Source organism: Dreissena polymorpha, chromosome 14 (assembly GCF_020536995.1).
Source record: "Dreissena polymorpha isolate Duluth1 chromosome 14, UMN_Dpol_1.0, whole genome shotgun sequence".
Lineage (NCBI taxonomy): Eukaryota > Metazoa > Mollusca > Bivalvia > Myida > Dreissenidae > Dreissena > Dreissena polymorpha.
The window spans coordinates 18,043,433-18,068,451 of NC_068368.1; the positions used below are offsets into that span (position 1 = coordinate 18,043,433).

The 25,019-nt window shown below is 37.3% G+C and overlaps 1 protein-coding gene and 1 pseudogene across 1 annotated transcript in view; one reads left to right on the top strand and one right to left on the bottom strand.

The window, feature by feature from the left end:
* Nucleotides 1-4: 4 nt before the first annotated feature.
* On the bottom strand, nt 5-23,959 carry LOC127857209 (alpha-L-iduronidase-like; annotated as a pseudogene).
* The window catches only part of LOC127858418 (uncharacterized), a 75,966-nt gene continuing 72,494 nt past the window's right edge, over nt 21,548-25,019 (top strand). Inside the window, exon 1 of the mRNA XM_052395560.1 lies at nt 21,548-22,486. The gene's annotated coding sequence lies outside the window, so the exon portion shown is untranslated. The remainder of the gene's footprint in view (nt 22,487-25,019) is intronic.

The following is a 25,019-nucleotide window of genomic DNA, read 5'->3' on the forward strand; positions in this document are numbered from 1 at the left end:
TGCATGTATTTCAGTTTTCTTTAATAACACACCTTATACCTTTAATATTTGCAAACACAATATGAAATTTAAATTATCACAGAATATAAAAGCCAAGACACATGGTGGTGTGTGACCTCCACACATACTTCTTAGAGTCCTTGACAATGATTTCCATGGTAACCTAGTTTCACCTTGCCCGAGGAAGGATATTGCTGTGGCAGTGAGTATTCGCTATACTGTCCAAAATAGTCGAGTGCCCGCACCTTGTAGAAGCCAATAACTTGGTTGTCTGGGGCAACACCTGTGAAAGCAGTCAACATTAAAGAGAGATGAATGTGAAACTGATGTATGGGGTAAGCATTCCTATATGAGATGCAATAGTTGGGCAGTCCTCGAGTCTTTATGAAAATTATATGTACCACTGTTGGACATTCCCTTTGATTACTCACACAACCTTTTGAATCAAAATGCATTATGTAATATATCCAATTTAAAGACCAAAGCTTGATACTTTTTGCCCCAAAATACAACAACTTCTTTTCATAATCAATAAAGCATTGTAGCAATTCTTCTTTAAACAGCTGCTAATTTTTTAAGGTTAATCGTTCGAAATTCTTTTGAACTGTTGATATCCGACTCACATCTTTATGGCAAAAGCTTCAAATATTAATCTCTCTACTTCAAGAAAACACTGTTCCACAATGTCAATGAACTGTTTATTGTTATTTGTTTCAATATTAAACAAACCTTGTAAAGTTGTAGGTTGGTATACAAAAGACGTAGAATAGGCCAAACCATAGCCGGGATCTATGGTGGTGTAGTTTGTATCTTCTACTGAGTAGGCAACTTCATAGTTCAATATACACCTACAAATATCAAATATTTCATTATAGAAATGATTGAGTAGGCAACTTCATAGTTCAATATGCACCTACAAATATAAAATATTTCAGTATAAAAATGAGCGTTGCTCTGGGAAAACGGGTTAAATGCATTTACTGGATATTCGCAAACAAGAGACTTCCTTTAACGAATAATAACCCAATAACGACGGAAAGTATCTTCCCTGATTCTACACAGGCTAATCTGGGACGAAACTTCATGCACATGCACTAAGCCCAGCTTTCGTAGAATGCGGCTTAAATATTTAACGTTGAGATACGTTACAGTCATTTACAGTTTTCTCTATACAATAGATCTATTTATCCGGACAAATAATTCACAATCGTACACGTCATGGAAAAATCAGAAAAAAAAAGTTATACAAATGCGCAGAAATTTTTTGTAAAACAATCTAATCAGGACTCTCCGGTTAAACTGGAAGTGCGCTTAGAAGAGACGACCTTTAAATGTAAAACACTATCAAAGCAGGAAGTGTTCTCCCTGAGTAGTCTGTGCGGACTGCACATGCTTTAAGCCCTGTTTTCATAGAATGGGACTCATTTGAGAGTAAAGGTGTACTAAGATGAGATTAAACGAAGTGGGCTTCTTTCAATATTTTCAATGACTTATTTCTTGAAAGATCTTAAGAGAAGCCAAATCAACGCATAATCAAAGATAAACAGCAAACACATGAGCTGCTCTCTGGGAAAACTGGGCTTAATGCATGTACGTTAAGACTTCCCTGATGTTTTTGTGAGGTTACACTACAGGCACATGCATTAAGCCCAGTTTTCACAGAACGGAGCTCTTAAGATCTGTCCACTAAGTACTGTTTCCCAGAAAATAGACTCAAAAGGGCAGTTACAAGGCAAAGTGTTTCAATACCATCAAGGCAAAGAAACTAGATTTAAACGAAATTTACGAATGTCAGATTCAAATATGTACATTTATAAACAATTTTTTGGTCATCTTCATTAAATTTTTATGATAAGTTCATGCTAATCTAAATATAGTAATAATACAACATACTCAGTAATACATACGGAATATTACGCTAGTCAATTGTTCCAAGAGTTTGTATCACTGGAGTCGCTTGTGTGATGACGTATCACACGAGAGGCGGAGCCTCGAGTATGATGCGAAATAGCACAAGCCACGAGAGTGATACAAACTCTTGAAACAATTGACTAGCGTAATATTCCTTTTATTATATACAACAACTAACGAAAACAGTTAACAATGTATTTTTTACTTTAAAAAAACAGACAAAACAATGACTAAAACGGTACGCCATAGTTTATTTAAGACGCGTATGAATACAGTTTATGTAAATTAACGTGTAAACATTCGAACCGGGAAAACACAGGTTTCCAACACGCTTACCTTAATGCCATCGTAAATCCAATTTTTATAACAATTAAGTTGCCAACTTAAATCCGATGACGATGTTTATAACAAAAACGTTTAAACGATTTGCATTTCCACTTCTATCTCCCATGTCTTTATCGAAACTTAGTTTAAACCACACTATTTTATTGTATTCCTATCGAAATATACATTTATGCATGATAAAGACACACTCCAAAATGCGTTTTTAACACATAGTTTACTGCTAAAAAAACACCACGTCCTACATGTCCTTACAGAGTTTATATAAAACTATTGTGTTTTGTCACAGAAATGACGTCACACGATGTACTACGTAATATATTTCTATTTTCGGTGCGTGTAATGTGACGCCATTAAATGGGTCGAAGTAGTCCGGCTAGTATGGTAATACGGAATTGGAAACAGCGAGTAGCGTAATACGGGATTTTTTATTTCAACGATTGATACAATCTGTATTTTGTTAAAAAACATTAAACAGGTATATAATAAAAAGTAATACAAATGAGCATCCTCCTGCAAATACTGGGCTTAATGCATGTCCGCAAAGGGCTGTCCCAGTTAAGCCTCTGCGGATGGCAAAGGAGTATCAGGGACAACACTTTCAGCATGTACTAAGTTTTCTTAATGAAATATGTTCTTTTTAGCAAAAAAAGACATAAAAGTAGAGTGAGTTTTCCCTGCTTAAACTGTGCAGACTGCACGTGTAAATCTGGAAGGACATTTTATGTATTAAGACACTCAGAGAAAGACTCAAATGTGTAGCAGTTGTTTACTCATGATTTGAGAGTTAAAGAGTGTACCTTGATTTCAAGCACTCATGATTTAAGAGTAAGAGAGTGTACCTTGAAGTCAAGCACTCATGATATGAGAGAGTGTACCTTCAATTCAAGCACTGATGATTTAAGTTATAAAGTAAGAGTGTACCTTGAATTCAAGCACTAATGATTTAAGTTATGAAGTAAGAGAGTGTACCTTGAATTCAAGCACTTATCGGACCAAGTTAGCAGTATCTGTCCACTGGTTATATTCAAAATGTTCACATTGTTGGGCTGAAATGAAGAACATAATTCAGGGCTCAACATAAACGGTAGTCCGACTGTCCGGGACAACCAAATTGTTAGTCAAGACAAGTAAACAAAGAATTTGCTAGTCTGACGGAAAAAGTGGTCGCTATATTTTAAATAGAGCTTTGTCACAGACGTGACGTATACCCCCACTTGCCGCATTGGCACAGACTATTTTGCATGCTGTCTTTACAAAACACGAGAAGCTAATTTATGGCGATTTTTAAGAATTATTATGATATTATCATTTATGGCTATTTTTGAACTTTTAACTCAAAGTGTGACCTTGACCTTGGAGATATCGACATGATTCTTTCGTGCGACACACCGTCCCATGATGGTGAACAAATGATTTTAAAATCTCACATTGAACAACATAGGTATGGCCAGGACAAGCTCATTTTTGGCCTTTTTTTACCTTTGAACTCAAAGTGTGACAGTGACCTTGGAGATATCAACGTAATTCTTTCGCGCAGCACGCCATCCAATGATGGTGAACAAATGTGCCAAATGGTTTTAACATCTCACGATGAACGACATAGTTATACCTGGACAAGCTCATTTTTGGACTTGTTTGACCTTTGAACTCAAAGTGTAACCTTGACATTGGAAATATCCACCTAATTCTTGCGCGCAACACACCGTCCAATTATGGTGAACAAATTTGCCAAATGATTTTTAATCCCACAATGAACGATTATTAGTTATTGCCTGGACAAACTCATGTATGGCCATTTTTGACCTTTGAACTCAAAGTGTGACCTTGACCTTGGAGATATCGACGTAATCTTTTCGCTTGACACATCGTCCAATTATAGTGAACAAATGTGCCAAATGATTTTAATATCTCACAATAAATGGCAAATTTATGGCCCGGATAAGCTCATTTATGGCCATTGTTGACCTTTGAACTCAAAGTGTAACCTTGACCTTTTAGATATCGACGTAATTGTTTGGCACGACACACCGTCCAATGATGGTGAACAATTGTGCTAAATGATTTTAAAATCTACCAATGAACAACTTAGTTATAGCCCGGACAAGCTTTCGGAACAGACCGACCGACAGACAGACCGACCGACAAAGTGACTCCTATATAGCCTTTACTTTAGAAAAATGCCTTTAAATCCGTTATTTCTATGGAGTTACCACAAAACTTGTTCAATTATATTTTGTTTACGTTTAAACGACAAAGCGCGAAATATTCTGATAGTTCCTTGTGATACTTCACGGTACTTTTCACAAGGGAAGCAACCCTTAACATTTTTCTTTGCCAAGATAACAAGAATATTCTCCCTTGTAAAGAATATGCATTTTTCGACACTGGTACACACCGATCGTACAGACAACTAACGTAGTGACGTCATCTCTATGTAAAGAATGTTTTTAGGACATCATTCACATTTGTGGTTTGTTTTCGTTAGTACAATCCTACAATGTCGTATGCTTAAAAAATGTCTCATCTGCTTTCCTTTGGTATTTCGTCTTCAAAATCACATGTTTTTTGAACGATTAAAGTCTTTATGATATGAACATTTTGTATATCATTATTAATGCCAAGTACTGAGCAGAATAAGATATAATGATCAGGAAAAGTTGCTTTTTGTTCAGGACAGGTGAAATTTTGGTCTACTTGTCCAACGAGACAAGTGGCTTCATAAGTTAATGTAAAGCCCTAATAATGACATAAAAGCCTTGCTCTGGGAAAATGCACGTGCGTAAAGTTTTGTGCAAGATTACCGGTAATCAGGGCAGACACTATAAGCTTGTAATTTTTTAGCTTTAAAAAAAGTTTCTTCTTAGTGAAAATCCATTTAAGGCAGAAAGTGTTGACCTTTTGATAAGCCTGTGCAGACTGCACAGGCTTATCTGGGAAGACACTTTACGCATATTCATTAAGCCCAGATTTTACAGAGCACAGCTCATAATATACTATTGAGATATTCTTAGTGGACTGTAAACTATCTCATAATATTTTAGTAATTATACTATTGAGATATTCTTAGTGGACTGTAAACTATCTCATAATATTTTAGTAATTATACTATTGAGATATTCTTAGTGGACTGTAAACTATCTCATAATATTTTAGTAATTATACTATTGAGATATTCTTAGTGGACTGTAAACTATCTCATTCTTGAGATTGTAAACAATGTCAACAAGACGATCATGGGCCCTAAGGCGCTCATCTGATAACCTGAGGGAATAAACTTTTCTGTGCAGCTAGAGTTGAGACTTATAAAAACACTTAAAGAAACATACATATTTAATTTGTAGGCATATTTTAATTTTCAAACTCGACTGAAATATGATTGGAATAAATTTTCAGACCAAGGTTCGTGAAGATTTGACAATTAATGAGACTTCTAAAGTGTTCAATACCTTTGCTTTAATTTGACCTAGTGACGTAGTTTTTTTATTTCACATTGAGACATATTTCTTTCATGAAGATTGAAAAATAAATGTGGGCTCTAGAGAGTTCACAACCTAAATGTTGCTGACACACGACGGACAAACAAATAAGGCAATTAAAAAGCTCACCATTAGCACATAGCAAGTCTTACTCTTAGAAAGGGAATTTTTTATGCAACCAAGACTGTTGTTGTTTTTTCAGCCAAAATAGAGGTCAAACTTCCACATACATCTGAATTGGGTTATCTCTTGGATTTTATAAATCATAAATGGCTTCAAGATATACAAAATTTGACATATCCAAATTTATGTAATTGAAAAATATTTACAAATGAACCTTGCTCTTGGAAAACAGGGCTTAATGCATGTCCTTTAAGTGTTCCACATGAGCCTGTTAGGGAAGACCCTTTCCACATATACTGGACTTTTATCTAGAAATCCTCTGAAAAAAATCCAGAAAAGTTGAAGTATTGACCCTGATTAGACTGTGCAGACTGGGCAGACTAATCTGGGATGACACTTTAAGCACATGCATTAAGCCCCGTTTTCCCAGAGTGGGGCTCATTTGCATGGTTTTCATCGTACCTGATCAGGAGGTGCATCTGGTTTAGAGCAGACATGAACAACAACAACTGCAGGCTCTTTGATGAAGAACTTCCCTATAAACTGATTGCCAGGTTGTACTGGCTGGTTGAAAATTGGAGGCGAGTTCTGTAAGGTTCACAAATGGAATACATGCGTTACAAACGTATGTTATCACTGTTTTAAGAGTATAAGTCAATGCCTGATAATTCTATGAATTACAAGCCCTGTATAAGCCTGTGTTTGATAATTCTGAAAATTAAAATTCCTTTATAAGCCTATGTTTGATAATGCTACAATTTACAAGCCCTATATAAGCCTATGTTTAATAATGCTACAAATTACAAGCCCTATATAAGCCTATGTTTGATAATGCTACAAATAAAAAGCCCTATATAAGCCTATGTTTGATAATTCTACAAATAACAAGCCCTATATAAGCCCATGCCATACATATCTATAACTGACATGCCCTCTATAAGCCTATGTCTGATAATTGAAAGACGGACACGCCCTCTATAAGCCTATGCCAGATAATTCTATGACTGACAAGCCCTCTTTAAGCCTATGTTTGATTATTCTATGAATGACAATCCCTCAATATGACAATCCCTCAATAAGCCTGTGTTTTATAAAACTATGACTGACAAGCCCTCTATAAGCCTGTGCCTGATAATTATATGACTGACAACCCTCTCTAAGCCTGTGTCTGATAATTCTTTGACTGACAAGCCCTCTATAAGCCTATGCCTGAAAATTCTATGACTGACAAGTCCTCTATAAGCCTATGCCTGAAAATTCTATGACTGACAAGTCCTCTTTAAGCCTATGCCTGATAATTATATGACTGACAAGCCCTCTTTAAGACTGTGTTTGATTATTCTATGACTGAAAAGCCCTCTATAAGCCTGTGTTTGATAATTCTATGACTGAAAAGCCCTCTATATGCCTGTGTTTATAATTGTATGACTGACAAGACCTTTTTAAGCCTGTCTATGATAATTCTATGACTAATATGCATGCTTAACTAATTCCTGATAGGCTTACGTCCAATGAACCGGCAGATAAAAATTCCACAGATAACGAAACCTAGCAGTTCTTTGTCTGAAAAGCCTACTTACTATAAGCCAATGACAACAAGAGCAACGCATAACAGTTGCCAACGCTCGGCTGCGAAAGCTTGTCAGAATATTTTGAGAGGTCACAGTGACCTTGACCTTTGACCTAGTGACCAGAAACTGGGTGTGGCGTGTAGAACTCATCAAGGTGCATCTACATATGAAGTTTCAAAGTTGTAGGTGGAAGAACATTGATTTTAGAGCCAATGTTAAGGTTTAAGCACGACGCCTACGGCGGACGGCGAGCTGGCTATGACAATACCTCAGGTTTTCTCCAAAAACAGCCGAGCTAATAAACCAATGCCTGGGACTGGTAGGGGACAACAAGCCTACTTCCTATAAGCCTATGACAATAAACCAATGCCTGGGACTTGTTGCTCATAACTTGAACAGCCAGTTAAGCTTACAGCCGTTAATCCTTGAATCAAATTGTTTATGTGACTGAAATGTTAACCATTGTGTTGATTTGTGAACCAATTTGATTACTTGAATTTTTTTGCATTTGTTTTATAATGTTTTAAAATTAAATTTATTTTGGTCTGAAACTAACGGGAGGCTGAAAACGACAACGGGCGAGGCATGGTATGGTATTGCGAAAGGGGGGGTTAGAGGGTAAGGGTTAGGGTGAGGGTTAGTGTTAGGGGTCGGGTTAGGGTTTGGGTTAGCCTAAACCCCACCCTAACCCTAACCCGACCCCTAACCCTTACCCTAACCCTTTTTTGGGGTTATCACCCCTGACCATGCCTCGCCCGTTGTAGTTTTCCGCCTCCCAAAAGAGACTGTATCCTTAATTAGCAATCATAAAGATTTGAGCAAACAGGGTTCTGATAAGCCTTTTGATGACAAGCATACACCTGATAACCTTCTCATAATTAACTTACCACAAAATAGCTTAGGACTGATATACAGCTGATGACCCCATAACTGATAAGCTTTTACATTATATTTGATTTGTCCAATCAATGATAACTCTACGACAGATTCCTAAAACTTGAAAATTGCTACATGAGCTGCATTATGGGAAAATGGGGCTTAATGCTTGAGCGAAGTGTCCTCCCAGAAAACGTGTGCAATCCTCACAGGCTCGGCAGGGAAATATCTTTCGAGCTAACCTGGATTTTCGCAATGAAGAGACTTTCTTTAAACAAAAAACTCCATTAAAACTGAAAGTATCGCCCCTGATTAGCCTGTGCAGACTTCACAGGCTAATCTGGGAAGACACTTTACACACATGAATTAAACCCAGTTTTCCCAAAACGCTGCTCATATTTGCTAATATTAATCAGAGCCTACAGAGATGGTTCTCATCCAGTGCTGCAGTTCCAGGTTTGGGTAGGGAGGCCTGCCTGCTCGATCCAACAGCTTGTAGGAGTTGCCCAGGGTGTTGTCTAGCCACCAGCCCACCATATGTAACTCTGAGGGAAGAAATATGAGTAACGTTCCTGGTAAACAAGGTTTCAAGCATGTGTGGTCATCCATAACTCTGAGGGAAGAAATATGAGTAACGTTATTGGTAAACAGGTTTTCAAGCATGTGTGGTCATCTGTAACTCTGAGGGAAGAAATATGAGTAACGTTCCTGGTAAACAGGGTTTCAAGCATGTGTGGTCATCTGTAACTCTGAGGGAAGAAATATGAGTGACGTTCTTGGTAAACAGGTTTTCAAGAATGTGTGGTCATCTATAACTCTGACAGAAGTAAAATGTAAATAATAAGCCTCTCACTGGAAAAATGGGGCTCGATTCATGTTCGTAAAGTATCATCCCAGATTAGCCTGTGCAGTCTTCATAGGCTATCAGGGACCACACATTCCGCTTTAATGGTCTTTTTCATTTAATTAAGTAAAAATCCAGTTCAGGTGGAAGGTGTTGTCCCTGATTTGCCTTTTTCCAATACACAGGCTTATCTGGGACGACATTTGACACACCTGCATTAAGGCCCGTTTTTTCTGAGCATGGGTCATATGTAAACTATCCAATATAAAGGGACCTGTTTACATTGAGGCAAATTGACAATTTTCCACCGTTGGTAATATGAGATAATTAATGATAACATGCCATTATAGTTTAAAATTTATACAATTATAAAACATTGAAAATGTGAATGTCTATTGAAAGGTAACCAGACCCACCTTGAGAGGCCCAGCTAGGAGTTTCAATGTCTATTGACAAATAACCAGACCCACCTTGAGAGGCCCAGCTTGGGGGTTCCATTGAAAGGTAGACGTATGTCTTATCTGTCTGGGGACCTGTGTCATTGCTCATGTACATCAGGACAGTGGTCTGCCAGCTACAACAATAAAACAGCTCTTTTACCAGAAATAAAATATATATCATATGCTCTGGGAAAACAGGGTTTAATGCAAGTGTAGAACGTGTCTTGCCAGATTAGCCTGTTCAAAATTATTGATCCCAACTTCAAAACATGCCACTCAGAATTATCGTCATACTTAGACATTTATTTATTTTTGGCTGATTTTGTAAAAAAGACTCAACTAAAATCTTGATTGACGCAATTATGAACTTTGGTTAGATGGCAGTGGTGTAGTGAAGTCCGTCTAGCAATCGGGAGCTAACAGGTTCAATCCCCATTGAGGGAGCGTTGTTTTGATTCCCCCAGAGACACCAAGTACTATTTCTAGTACCAGGAAGCAGACTCAAAAGCATTTCAAATAAGCCTTAGGCTTTCTATGCAATCGAGATCAAATAAATAGGCTCAAACTAATCATGTGATTTTAAGTTACAATGCAAGTTTTGAAGAAGCATATCATCAAAGGAAAAACCTCTGTTATCTTCAAATTTCAGTTATTCTATTATTGTCCTTACAATCGTTCAAATGTTTCCCTTTTTTAAGCTGCAAATTAGACATAAATAGCCATAACTTATGTGAGTCTTAAGATTTTAAACAAGACAGCGCCCATGTACCTTTCAGCATTGCCTTTAGTCGCAGGTGTGTGTGTACTGGCAAGAACAGCAAGTGGGGTGTTACCTGTCAGCAGTGTGATTAGTCACAGGGATGTAAGAGCTGGCCAGGACACCTAGTGGAGTGTTACCTTTCAGCAGTGTGGTAAGCCACATGGATGTGTGTGCTGGTCAGGACACCTAATGTAGTGTTACCTGTCAGCAGTGTGGTTAGTCTTAGGGATGTGTGTGCTGGTAAGGACACCAAGTGGAGTGTTACCTGTCAACAGAGTGGTTAGTCTTAGGGATGTGCGTGCTGGTCAGGACACCTAGTGGAGTGTTACCTGTCAACAGTGTGGTTAGCCACAGGGATGTGCGTGCTGGTCAGGACACCTAGAGGAGTGTTAACTGTCAGCAGTGTGGTTAGTCTTAGGGATGTGTGTGCTGGCCAGGACACTTAGTGGAGTGTTACCTGTCAGCAGTGTGGTTAGCCACAGGGGTGTGTGTGCTGGCCAGGACACCTAGTGGAATGTTACCTGTCAGCAGTGTGGTTAGTCACAGGGGTGTGCGTGCTGGCCAGCACACCTAGAAGAGTGTTATCTGTCAGCAGTGTGATTAGTCACATGTATGTATGCTGGCCAGGACACCTAGTGGAGTGTTACCTGTCAGCAGTGTGGTTAGTCACATGGATGTGTGTGTAGCCAGGACACCGAGTGGAGTGTGACCTGTCAGCAGTGTGGTAAGTCACAGGGGTTTGTGTGCTGGCCAGAACACCTAGTGAAGTGTTACCTGTCAGCAGTGTGGTTAGTCACAGGGGTGTTTGTGCTGGCTAGCACACCTAGTGGAGTGTTACCTGTCAGAAGTATGGTTTATCACAGGGGTTGTGTGTGCTGGCCAGGACACCTAGTGGAGTGTTACCTGTCAGAAGAATGGTTAGTCACATGGGTGTGTGTGCTGGTCAGGACACCTAGTGGAGTGTTACCTGTCAGCAGTGTGGTTAATCACACGGATGTGTGTGCTGGCCAGGACACCTAGTTGAGTGTCACCTGTCAGAAGTATGGTTAGTCACAGGGGTGTGTGTGCTGGCCAGGACATCTAAGTGGAGTGTTACCTGTCAGCAGTGTGGTTAGTAACAGGGGTGTGTGTGCTGGCCAGGACACCTAGTGGAGTGTTACCTGTCAGAAGTATGGTTAGTCACATGGGTGTGTGTGCTGGTCAGGACACCTAGTGGAGTGTAACCTGTCAGCAGTGTGGTTAATCACACGGATGTGTGTGCTGGCCATGACACCTAGTTGAGTGTCACCTGTCAGAAGTATGGTTAGTCACAGGGGTGTGTGTGCTGGCCAGGACATCTAAGTGGAGTGTTACCTGTCAGCAGTGTGGTTAGTAACAGGGGTGTGTGTGCTGGCCAGGACACCTAGAAGAGTGTTACCTGTCAGCAGTGTGGTTAATCACAGGGATGTGTGTGCTGGACAGGACACCTAGAGGAGTTTTACCTGTAAGCAGTGTGGTTAGTCACATGGATGTGTGTGCTAGCCAGGACACCTAGTGGAGTGTTACCTGTCAGCAGTGTGGTTAGTCACAGGGGTGTGCGTGCTGGCCAGGACACCTAGTGGAGTGTTCAAGTCTTCTCCATTTGTATCTGCAAAAACAAAACATTACATTATCTAAAGATTGTTACCTCAAACTCACGTAAGTTGAATGATGGGTATGTCAAACCAAAAACACAATTATGACATTTTTCTTTCATAATAATAAAATAATTAGGAATGTGTCATAGACACTGATTCCCCGACACATGTTTGGACACAGTAAAGTCTGTTACAGCAGACAAAACGAAAAATGGATAAAACTGCTTGGAACAAAACTTCCTTCCATAACAATCATCTAACCATTCAGATGCTATGTTTGAGAAAAATAAACCTAGCAGTTAAACACACGATTTTGTTTAACTATATATATATATATATATATATATATATATATATATATATATATATATATATATATATATATATATATATATATATATATATATTGGAAATACACATAAAGGGCCATTAATCTGCCAAATCTTGTTGCACCCATTCCCTGTCTTAATGATCATCTTCCCATTAATTATAATTCAACCTGAGTGTGTTGTTCACCTGGTAGTTAAATCTTTGTATACCTAGTAAAAACCAAGGCTGTGACACATTGCATTCATTTCAGGACCGGTTTATGTGAAATTTAATTCTTAAATATAGGATTTAAAATGAAATTTAATGATTTGAGTCTCACATTGGGAAAACAGGGCTTAATGCATGTATTTACAGCATTGTCTTACACAGGCAAATCAGGTACAACTTTAGCTTTTATAGTAATTTTATTAAAGGAAAAATATTTTTAACACAAATCCAGTTCAGACAGAAAGTGTCTTCCCTGGTTAGAAAATTAACACACAATCATTCAGCCCATTTCTCCCAGAAGGCCGCTCATATGATGATTGAACAGTTTTTTTGTGGTGTTACTGATGATAAAAAAGATATTTTTTAAACAAATCTTTATTACAAACAATACAATACAATTGGAAAGTATTGTCCTGGATTAGCCTATTAAGACCACACGGTCTAATATAATAATATATCCAATCTTCAACAAGATGTGTTTGTGAAACACAATGTCCCCCAATATATTTGACCTTTGACCTACAAGGATGACATAGACCTTTGACCTTGAAGGATGACATAGACCTTTCACCACTCAGAATGTGCAGCTCCATGAGATACACATTCATGCCAAGTATAAAGATCCTCTCCTCAATATTGCAAAAGTGTATATTAAATGAGCGATTTAGACCAACATATTTGACCTTGAAGGATGACCTTGACCATGAACTTTCACCACTCAAAATGTGCAGCTCCATAATATACACAAGCATGACAAATACGAAGTTGCTATCTTTAATATTGCAAAATTTATGGCAAATGTTAAAGTTTGAGGCAAACAAACCAACAAACTAACAAACAAACCAACAAACAAACCAACAGACAGGGCAAAAACAATATAGAGGTGGGGGACATAAAAATGCAAAGGTTCCCTCATTTATCAAAGCAGAAGACACTTACATGTAATTTTCGACTGCACCTCTATCTCTCCCAACATAGACAGCAACGCCATCACATTGTAGACTGGTTTCTGAAAGAAGTGTGTGTGTGGCGGACTGGTATTGTTTATTTGGAACCGGGCCAAAAGTGTCCGCTGTGTGTACTGGTGAGGGAACCAGCTCAGGAAGGCATTGTCATTGCTTAGCAACTGATAGTTGTGTATTCTCGGTTTTGGGTTCGAAATAAAGGCTTTTTGATGCTGGTATATCAACTGTTCCGAAAAAGGCAAACAGTTCTGTGTGAATCAAACGTCTAAAAATACTTTATAAACAAGCATGAAAAGTAATGAACAAAAACTAAAGGTACCCTATTGCAATAAACATGATTTTTGGTGAATTTTAGGTGTATTTTTACTTTGAATACAAGCAAGAAGGTAGTCATTATTCTCACACATATACAGATATAACTTTATATGATGTTAGCCCTAACCATTTTATACAAAAGTCACAATTGGACAAAATAGAACTAGTTGTTATGAAAATTGTTAAGTTTTATACCAATTAAAACAATATGTATAACTGTATATGATTTAGAAATATTTTTGCAAAAAACATGTTTATGTTCAGAGGCGCAAAGAATGAAAATTTAATTTAACATGAAATTCCAAAAATTTCTATGATACACTAAAATAATAAAATATAATAATATTAATAACAACTATTTGAAGTCTTTATTGGAGATCAAACCATGTTTTGTCGAGTTCATATAATGTAAGAATATCATTTACATCATACCACTATGTTGATTCTTTAACACCCAATACAAGCCTGCAAAACTAAATACCAGTATAAGGCATTTCCTTAGATGTAAAACAGATTGTTACCATGGCAACAATGGCAGCATATGTTGAATCAGCCCGCCATTCTTCATCTTGTGACCACCCCACCAAGGGATCAGCCTCACTAAAACACTTTAGTTTTAAATGGATACCACCACCCAGACCAGCATAATTATTCAGATGATGGCACATCAAAGCCTTCTCTATGTAAAGTGCAAAAGAAGCAACATATTTAAAGCTCCTATGACCATAGACTTTGACCTGTTGACCTCTAAATCAATAGGTTCTTCCTTAACTCCCAAGTTCAAATATCAAATTGCATTATCACAGGTACAAGTGTTCTTGAGATATCATGCAGACATAAGTTTCATGTAATCATCCATTATGATGTTGATCTATGACTCACATGTTGACCTCAAAATCAATAGTTATCTTCCTAAACACCCAAATGATCCATTATACTGATTGGTATGATTATAACTCAGCGACTTCTCTATATATTATCACAATCATATTCACATGAAGAAGTCTATTTAACAAGCCATCATTCAGCTGACCATCAGACCGACCGACCTCACGACAGGTGCTAAGTAATAAAGCTGCGTTTTGAGAAAACTTGGCTTAATGCATGTGCATAAAATGTCATTAAATATTATCCTATGCAGTCTGCACAGGCTAGTCAGGGACAACAATTTGTACCTAAACTGGATTTTTATTTAGAGGACACATCCGTTAAACAATAAATTCCATAAAAACAAAAAGTGTTGTACATGTTTAGCATGTGCTGACTGCACAGGCTAATCTAAGACTAATCTTTTTGGACGTGCATTAGGGCCTGTTTTCCCCCAAAGCCATTCATATAAGCTTTGTTGAAAGAGGAGTCACAAAAACAGTCCATACTCATTAAAGAATGGTTTGTCCGCCAATGTCGGGAATCTATTGGTGATTGAATCCATGAGACTTATCTCATCTTCTAGAATCTTATATGATGAACCTTCGCCCTAACAAAGAGAAAGTGAATATTATAAAATAACTTTATTCCGAACAGAAGTGTAGAAATTTGAGGCATTTTTTAAATTATGGCCTATAAACAGTGGCCTATATGTGGAAAATGACTATTATTTACTGGTATATTATTATTGATGGCGCTTTAATAATAACAAGAGCTCTGCCGTCGAAAAAAAAGATGCGCACCAAACAGGGCCTTGATACCTATCACTCAATCCTTCGATGACATCTAACGGAAACCAATTGCTATATATATATATATATATATATATATATATATATATATATATATATATATATATATATATATATATATATATATATATGTATATACATACAATATTTATGGCGCTTTAATAATAACAAGAGCTCTGCGATTGGGGAAAGATGCGCCTCAAACAGGGCCTTGATACCCATCACTCAATGACATATCTAACGGAAACCAATTGTTATACATATATATATATATATATATATATATATATATATATATATATATATATATATATATATAACAATATACATTGTTTACTAATCTTGGTCGATATTAAAACATGTATCAAAGGGACAAACCCAAATTTACAACATGTTATCAATTGCACATTCTAGAGCTGAGTGTGATACTGATGTATCTGCTTGACATTTTGTATATAAGATACAATGGTTTATCCTAAATTCATTCAAATGTTGAATATCACAGTTAGACCTTCCCCATTAAGACCCAAAGTGAAAATGGCTATATGCAACCCGCATAAAACAAGAACAGACTGTAAGTTACTCGCTGCCTATTCAGGTTTCTGCATGTTACTCGCAGGCTGTTCAGTTTTTAAGCTGTTTGCTGCTCATCAGTATCTTAGGGTTAAAAATGAAGCCTTCAAAACTTTAATCTATTAAGAAAAGTCTCTAATATAATTAGTTTTTGCTAACGGAAATTTTTATTGTCAAAACGGTATTTGAGTAGTGAAGGGTTAGACCTTCTTATGGTAAGACAAAAAATCAAGCCGAATGCCTGTCTCCCCTGTGAAGTAGTTTGTTCCGTTCACAACGTGTTGTAGAAGGGCATCTGAGTACAGGGTACCATAACAACCGTCACCGGGGCCACCCAACTTCAGGTCCAAGGAGGCGGCTTTCAGACCCTCAGAGCAAGCGTCTTAGTAATTAAGGAACCCTGGGAGTACGAAATAGAAAATACATGTAGGTTTTTGGCTAGATTTGAATACATTTTATTTTGAGAGGCTTAGAAAACCTGAACCACAAGTCGTGACCTATGGTAAAGGTTTTTTGTGTTGAAGAGGTTTGCTGTTTTAAACAGGATTGAGATACACTACAATTTATTGTATCACATGTGTTGTTATTTTATTCATGTAATATATTGATGCGATGAACCTGAACCACAAGCCTTGGCGTATGGTCAAGTGTTTGTTGTTGAGTAATTAAACATATCCATAATCGACACATATCATGAAATTTATTTATCCCATCATTTCAACATTTTTGTCATTATTTTAAAAGCAAAAAAACCCAAAAAAAAACAACATACAAACATGAAAAATAAAATAAAAAATGTTGTCATCTAAATAAAGAAAATGAAGTCATTATAAAGAGCTGGTTTACTGTTTTCATAAACTTTGAAATACACTCTAGTTTATCTGATTTACTGATATTTCAATAATGTTGTATACTAATGGGATATAATTTACGTATTCATTTACAAAAACACAAATGATAGACAACTTTAACAATGCCTTACTATGTTCTGCAAATATTTTTTTGCGGTACATCATTTAAAAAAAACACTGTAAGATATTTATGCTTCAAAATCAGTTGCATGGATGTTTTGAAACCCACAATTTTAAATTTCTCAAGTCACCAGTGTCATTGAAACGGTTTCCAGGATTTTTAATGTTGATTACATTACCATTGGCTGCACACACATGCATGGGATAAATGGAAATGGGGATCATAACAAATTGCAGTGAATAACATGTTCATGGTATAAAACTTAATATTACCAATTTGAAATGAATACACTGAAAATGTAATGCATTTTGACATAAGTAACGTTTTAAATTCATTTACTTCAATTTGGTAATATCAACAACAAAAGACAGACATTATTGTTTCCTTGTATTTGATATTGAGCCAAGTCCGAAAACATCTGTCACATCGAGTTAAAATTGAAATAATAATTGCGTTGTTAGCGCTTATCATCCAATACAAACTGAGAAGTTCTTATGCTTTGCTATCAGACCACTCCGTCTAGTCATCATGGTTTAATGCCTTCACATCTGAATTATTGTTTTTTGGAAGAAAATTATTTTATTCATCTTACCTACTGCTCTTTGGCAATAACACTTCAAACTGTTTAGGTATACGGCATATGGCTCAATAGGTTATGACTGCTTTTAAAAACAGGCTTGTATTTTTTCATACTTTCCAAATACTTTAGTGTAATTCAAACCTTGAACAGTCATGTTACCATTGTCAAAGTCTCTGCAGTCTGGCTCATTCCACGTCTCAAAGTTCCACTGGGACACCCAGCCAACACCATACTGATCTGTAACCATGGAAACAACAGTAAGATTTGCTTGGATTTGGTATAAATTACAGTAAAATGCTTCAGTTGTCAGTTATTGACATAAGTACGTGCACTTAGTTGTGGTAAACCTGTTAACCCAGGCAAAAAATGAGCAGGCTAACAGACCACTGTGAAATGACTTATATACGGTTGAAAACAGCCAAAAATCAAATACTTGTAAACAAATCAAACAAATCTTTAATTAAACACAGTTTTATGTGAATTTGGAATGAGACATCAAACTTGGAAAGGGCATCATTGTGGCAATTTTCTCAAATAATACTTTAATTTCATGTTCTGAATGTATTTCTGTAACATCCAGTCAATACTTTTTGTATAAATAAGCACTTCAATTACTTTTTTATTAACAGTGATTGTACTTTTTAATATTTTAACTGTATTTTTAAACTATGTTCATGCACACATGGACACAGTATTTCTTATTGAGGATTTAAAAAATATCCAATCAAACATCAAGTAACAAAAAACAATTTAAATGATGCAATTACATATTCAAGTCTCAATTTTACTTATAATTTGTAAAAGTTAATACACAATATAAAACTGCATATAATGAATTGTAGAAAAAAACACAGTTTATACCAAGATTGATGTCATACTCCAACTTCACATAATAGACAAACACACAGTCTGTCTGTATGTCATTATATATTTTTTTGATTAGCAACAGTTATAACAAGGCGATATAGAACATTACAAATGAACATATACCGATATATCTCTGAGCTGTCTGGGTGACAAGATCCCTCCACATCATCAGTGATGTCTTGTCCTCAAAGTCCTTGAACAAACCCGACGGGTTACCCATGAGCTCAAACCCTGGCCTCAGTCCATTGGCGTACAGGAGATCTATCAGGGAGTCCAGGCTGGTGAAGTTGTAAACGAGAGGCTTGAGTGGAGGCAGGCTGATGAGAGAGATGTTCTTTGGCGTATACATAGTCATGTGAAAGTCACAGGGGGCTTGAATGGGGGCAGGCTGAAGAGAGAGATGTTCTTTGGCGTATACATCGTCATGTGAAAGTCACAGGGGTCTTGAATGGGGCCAGGCTTAAGAGGGAAATGTATTTTGATGTATACATAGTAATTTGAAGAGAGAGACGTTCTTTGGAGTATACCGGTACATAGTCATGTAAAGCAACGGGGGGGGGGAGCTTGAACAGGGGCAGGCTGAAGAGAGCGATGTTATTTGGTGAATACAAAGTCATGTTAAAGTCACAGGGGGCTTGAATGGCGGCAGGCTGAAGAGAGAGGTACTTTGGCGTATATATAGTCATGTGAAAGTCACAGGGGGCTAAAATGGGGGCAGGCTGAAGAGAGAGATGTTCTTTGATGTATACAAAGTAACGTGAAAGGCACAGGGGGCTTAAATGGTGCAGGCAGAAGAGGGAGATGTTCTTTGATGAATACATAGCCATATGAAAGTCACAGGGGGCTTAAATGGGGGCAGGCTGAAGAGAGAGAGAGATGTTCTTTGATGTATACATAGTAACGTGAAAGTCACAGGGGGCTTAAATGGGGGCAGGCTGAAGAGAGAGATGTTCTTTGATGTATACATAGTAATGTGAAAGTTACAGGGGGCTTAAATGGGGCAGGCTGAAGAAGTAGATGTTCTTTGATGAATACATAGCCATGTGAAAGTCACAGGGGGCTTGAATGAGGGCAGGCTGAAGAGAGAGATGTATTTGGCATATACATTGTGATGTGAACGTCACAAGGGGCTTTAATCAGGGCAGGCTTAAGAGAAAGATGTTCTTTGGCGTATACATTGTGATGTGAAAGTCACAGGGGGCTTGAATGGGGGGCAGTCTGTGGAGAGAGATGTTCTTTGGCGTATACATAGTCATGTGACTGTCAGTTTAAAAGGGAAATACCTCGGATCACTTATATTTAAGTTTCTATTCCAGTTTCTATATTATTCCCTTGTGTCACTGGTGAGTTTACAGTAAAGAGTTGTGTTATTAACCCTTTCCCACTCAGAAGCAAAGTTAAAACGGCTATTTGCAAACAACATAAAACCAGAACAGCCTGCAAGTAACTTGCAGTCTGTTCAGGTTTTATGCTATTTGCTGCTCTTCAGTATTTAAGGGTTGTAGATGAAGCCTCTAAAATTTGAATCTAGTAAGAAAGGTCTTTAATTAAATTCAACTTCTGAGGGACTACAAATGTCTCACTATACATATCTATCTTGTAAAGGGTTAATATGCTATGACATGTTTATTGTTACATTACAAAGTAAGAAGCTAACATTCAATTCAATCTAACAAACATTGTGAAACCTGCTTGTTCTTTCAGCAATTCTTGTATAGAGAACATAAAACCTGTTGAAATATCAAAGGACCCATCACAAACTAAGGGCCTATGGGTTAATATCCATCCCTGTATTACCTTGTCACTGTGACCAGGTCCAGAAGCCAGTGTATGCGGACCTGCTCAATACCGGACCTAGGTATGGCTCCAATCATGGCGATGTTATACTGCATTACCTTGTCACTGTGATCAGGTCCAGAAGCCAGTGTATGCCGACCTGCTCAATACCGGACCTTGGTATGGCTCCAAACATGGCGATGTTATTCTGTATTACCTTGTCACTGTGACCAGGTCCAGAAGCCAGTGTATGTGGACCTGCTCAATACCGGAACCGGGTCTGGTTCCAATCATGGCGATGTTATACTGTATTACCTTGTCACTGTGATCAGGTCCAGAAGCCTGTGTATGCGGACCTGCTGAATACCGGACCTGGGTATGGCTCCAATCATGGCAATGTTATACTGCATTACCTTGTCATTGTGATCAGGTCCAGAAGTCAGTGTATGTGGACCTGCTGAATACCGGACCTGGGTATGGCTCCAATCATGGCAATTTTAAACTGCATTACCTTGTCACTGTGATCAGGTCCAGAAGCCAGTGTATGTGGACCTGCGCAATACCGGACCTGGGTTTGGCTCCAATCATGGCCATGTTATACTGCATTACCTTGTCACTGTGACCAGGTCCAGAAGCCAGTGTATGCGGACCTGCTCAATACCGGACCTGGGTATGGCTCCAACCATTGCAATGTTATACTGCATGTCCTGGCTCAGATCATACACAGCTGCATCCATGTGAGGAAGTGGTGGGCTGAAATAGACGATTAAGCCTCGCTCTGGAAAAAAGGGGCTTAATGCAAGTGTGCAAAGTATTGTCCCAGATTTGACTTTGAAGTCTTCACTGGATAATCAGGGACAATACTTTCTGCTTTTATGGGTCTTTTTGTTTTGAAGAAGTGTCTTCTTTGTGAAAAACCATTCAAGGCAGAAAGTGTCGCCCCTAACTGGCCTATGTAGTCTGCACAGGCTAATCTGGGATGATACTTTAAGCATATGCTTTAAGCCCCATGAACTAGAGTGACTTATGGCATGTTTCAAAATAAAACTAGAGCTTGGCTATAAAATCGGATATAAAATTGACTAACAACAACTTTGTCCCAGGAATGGAAGTCAAGTCCTAGGGTGAATTCAAAAGCACATTATGCAGGTATACGTTTTTCACTGTGCATGAAGAATGTGCCCTGCGCATGTAGACTTCATGGTTGTCACATATTTTAAGTTTTAATTTACCGGTAATCACTTGAGATTTATAGAAAAAGTTTGCTTCACAAATGTATATTATTTTATATGGCAGAAATCCTTCTTACTGGGCACACAGCTCAACAATCACTGAGTGGATCACCGCGCATGCAAATTATGTCTTGAACATGTACACCACATGGTGAACACTTATGTCAAGTTTCAATTTGACTGCTTGACACATGTAGAAGTATTTCGGTCCATAAACTATAATATTTTACATAGCAGCGATGCCTGGTCGATTGACAACAGACCACCCAACTGAGTGACTCTCAATCATATATTATCACATTTAACTTTGTTTCCAAATAATTATATTTGTGGTAAGAGTAATTCATTCATGTTATGTTATGATTTTAAATATGCCAGCCAAATAGTTATCATATTTGTACAGTATTTTTGTTATTCTTGAGGCAATTTTTCCTATAATTGACACAAAACTCAAACTGTCAGTGAAAATCTTGAAGATGACATCTATTAAGGAAATTCTCTATTGTGATATGTACAATCCGAAATGTGTATTGTTTAAACATTAGAACATGATTCCCTCACTGTACTGTACTGTTTGTATAAACATTTGGTATGAAAATCATTTCCTTATAAGAGCCGTGTTATAGGAAAACTGGGCTGAATGCATGTGCGTAAAGTGTTCAAGATTAGCCTGTTCAATCCACACAGGCTAATCTGGAGCAAAACTTCAGGCCTAAACTAGATTTTAGCTAAGAAGTGACTTACTTTAAATGAAAAATACTTTAACGGCAGAAAGTTTCGTCCCTAATTAGCCAGTGTTGACTGCAGTGGCTTGTCAAGTAAAACACCGTACCTACATGCATTAGGTTTTTCCAGAACAAGGCTCCATAGATTACCAGAATCCTGTTGATTTCCAGAAATGTCTCAGAGGTCCGACAGTCTCAGATGTGCGCACATGAATCTGCACCCCAGCTACCAGGTCAACTAACACTGAGAGGCAGAGGCAAACCACCATCTGAATCCTCATCTTGATCTGGTGATGAATATTTGTAAGTGTTATTTTTCATCAATTAATCTGTTGAACAGAGAAAGATCAGGGATTATGCTAAAATGGGTCAATTGTACGCGCCAAATGGATCAACCTGTATGGAAAAAGGGGTGATTTATTAGCACAAAATGAGTCAAACTGTAGCGCCAAATGGGTCATTTTTTGCGTTTACAAGATCGTTTCGCCCTAAAACCTGTTCGCCCCTCAGTCGTTTCGCCCTAATTCCTGTTTGCCCTGAATTGTTTCACCCTTATTTCTGGGTCGTTTCGCCATAGATTTTATACATTCAGCGATTTAAAAGGACTTATCTTTAGCTTGTCACAAGCAGAATTCCTACTTCATTTTGAATTTTAACAACGATGTTTGGGTATTTAAGAAGCACATAACAAGCAATGTTCTATTTTGTTTTTAATGTTTACCATAAAATTTCTAAATAACAAAACACATTTCTAAAGCAAAAGAGTGACACTGTGTATTGAGTAACTAACAAAAACAACACAAACAAGACATTGCGAATGCGTGTTAGTTGTAACCCTTCAGATATTCAAACCAGAGTATTTAATAGATTTTTACATGGTGACAATACTTTTGGTATCTCTAGTGATCGTTTAAAGGGGCCTTTTCAGAGATTTTGGCATGTTTTGAAGTTTGTCATTAAATGCTTTGTATTGATAAATGTAAACATTGGATCTAAAAAGCTCCAGTAAAAAATCAAGAATAAAATATAAAAAATAAACCTCAGCAGGGCTCGAACCACTGACCCCTGGAGTCCTGGAGTAAAAAGTCTACGACCTAGAGCACTCAGCCATCCTTCCAGATACATGTACAATGGCAAATGTATTTTATACTCTGTATAAGTAATCCTCGTAGTTTCAAACAATATAGCGACAATAACAGAACTCTCCAAATTATTAATTCGTTTCGCGTTGCAACGCTTTATAATTTTCAGGTTTTTTAATCATTAAAAGATGCATATTGTGGCTATTTTAGAGCATGGTAAATGTTCAGTATTACATTTTTCTCACAAATATCGTAACTAAAACGAAAATTTGCAAATCTGAAACAACTTTTTTCAATTTTGTCAATTAACCCAATCGTGAAAAGCCCCCTTCAAATGTCAAAATAAATGACTACTTCATTTTGTTGTTTATAACTTCATCCACAACCTTCTCTCCCCAGGGCAATCAGACAACTTAGTCGGACACAAAAAAATAAATAAGATAAATAAGCATATTGTACCTGTATCACATGTCCGATGTTGCCATCTGTCACATAAATCACAAGTGATGGCGTGCTGGCCAGGTGTGACTATCTGCTCACAAGAAATACACAATTCGTCTGCCATAAAAATGTGTCCATATATAAATTCACAAATGATGATGCACTAGCCAAGTTGCTTATTAAATACACTTTCTGCGAATATCTTGTAACCAAAAGATGCAGACTTGCCTAAAGTTTATAAAAACAATATAACGCCTTTATCATATCTTCTTTGAATGTTTCTATGCTATTTGTTAGTCAATCATCTGATCAAACGTCTTCCATGACTTCCAATCTAAATTTGATGGATAATTGTTATTGGTCCCGAAATTATTTTAATTGGCAAATTAACTCATCATACCCTTGCGAAAATAATTAATCGTGATACTTAGTTTGTAACATATTTTCCGTTAATTAATTGCAGTTACAATCAAACAAATAATTGCGAAATAATCAAATGTGTGTCATAGTTTCCCATATATGTTTAGTTCTTCTTGAATGCTCTGAGCTTTTATAAGTACATATGTACAGCTTAGAGTTCTTCTTGTTAACCCATGTTTAAATGTCAAAAAATTATGTCTCACGTTTGTCTATAAAATCGAGTTCAATCAACCTAATACATCGTTACAAACACAATACCTGTTATTACTGATATCAATTTGCAAGTGAATTGTGGAGAAATACTAAAAACAAAAACCGTTATCAAACCGAAAGCCGAAGTTTTGAATTGACGATTCGATCTATCTTACGGATGTTCCGGAGAAGGTCGGTATATAACGATTGGTAGATTAGACACGAGATCTATCTCGCCAAGGATTCTGGAGATAGTCTATAGCGTATTTTCGAATTCGGAATACTCATCTTTGTCCATTGCAAAAACATATACATTTAAATGAACCGTTGACGTGTTTGAAACTTTTGATTAATATCAATATAATGCAAGCATAACATATCAAGTAAGTTGTTTTAATTTGTGCATTATGTATATATTAATGATCTATTGGTGTTTATTTATGCCAGAAAATAGTTTATGCGGCTAATATTTCCGATTAAATTGCCGCCCAGAATATGGGCGGCACGTTTCTATGGAAAATCGGATCATCAGGAGCAACTCCCAGCGAACCGGAGCGTCAATAGCTGGGAGATGGATTATTGCAACTAATATATGTTAAACAAAAACAATTCAGATTGAAACAAACATTTATAAAACCATAATACAATATAACAATTAAACAAGGGCGAAACAACCCACTTGTGAGGTAGAGCTGCAACGA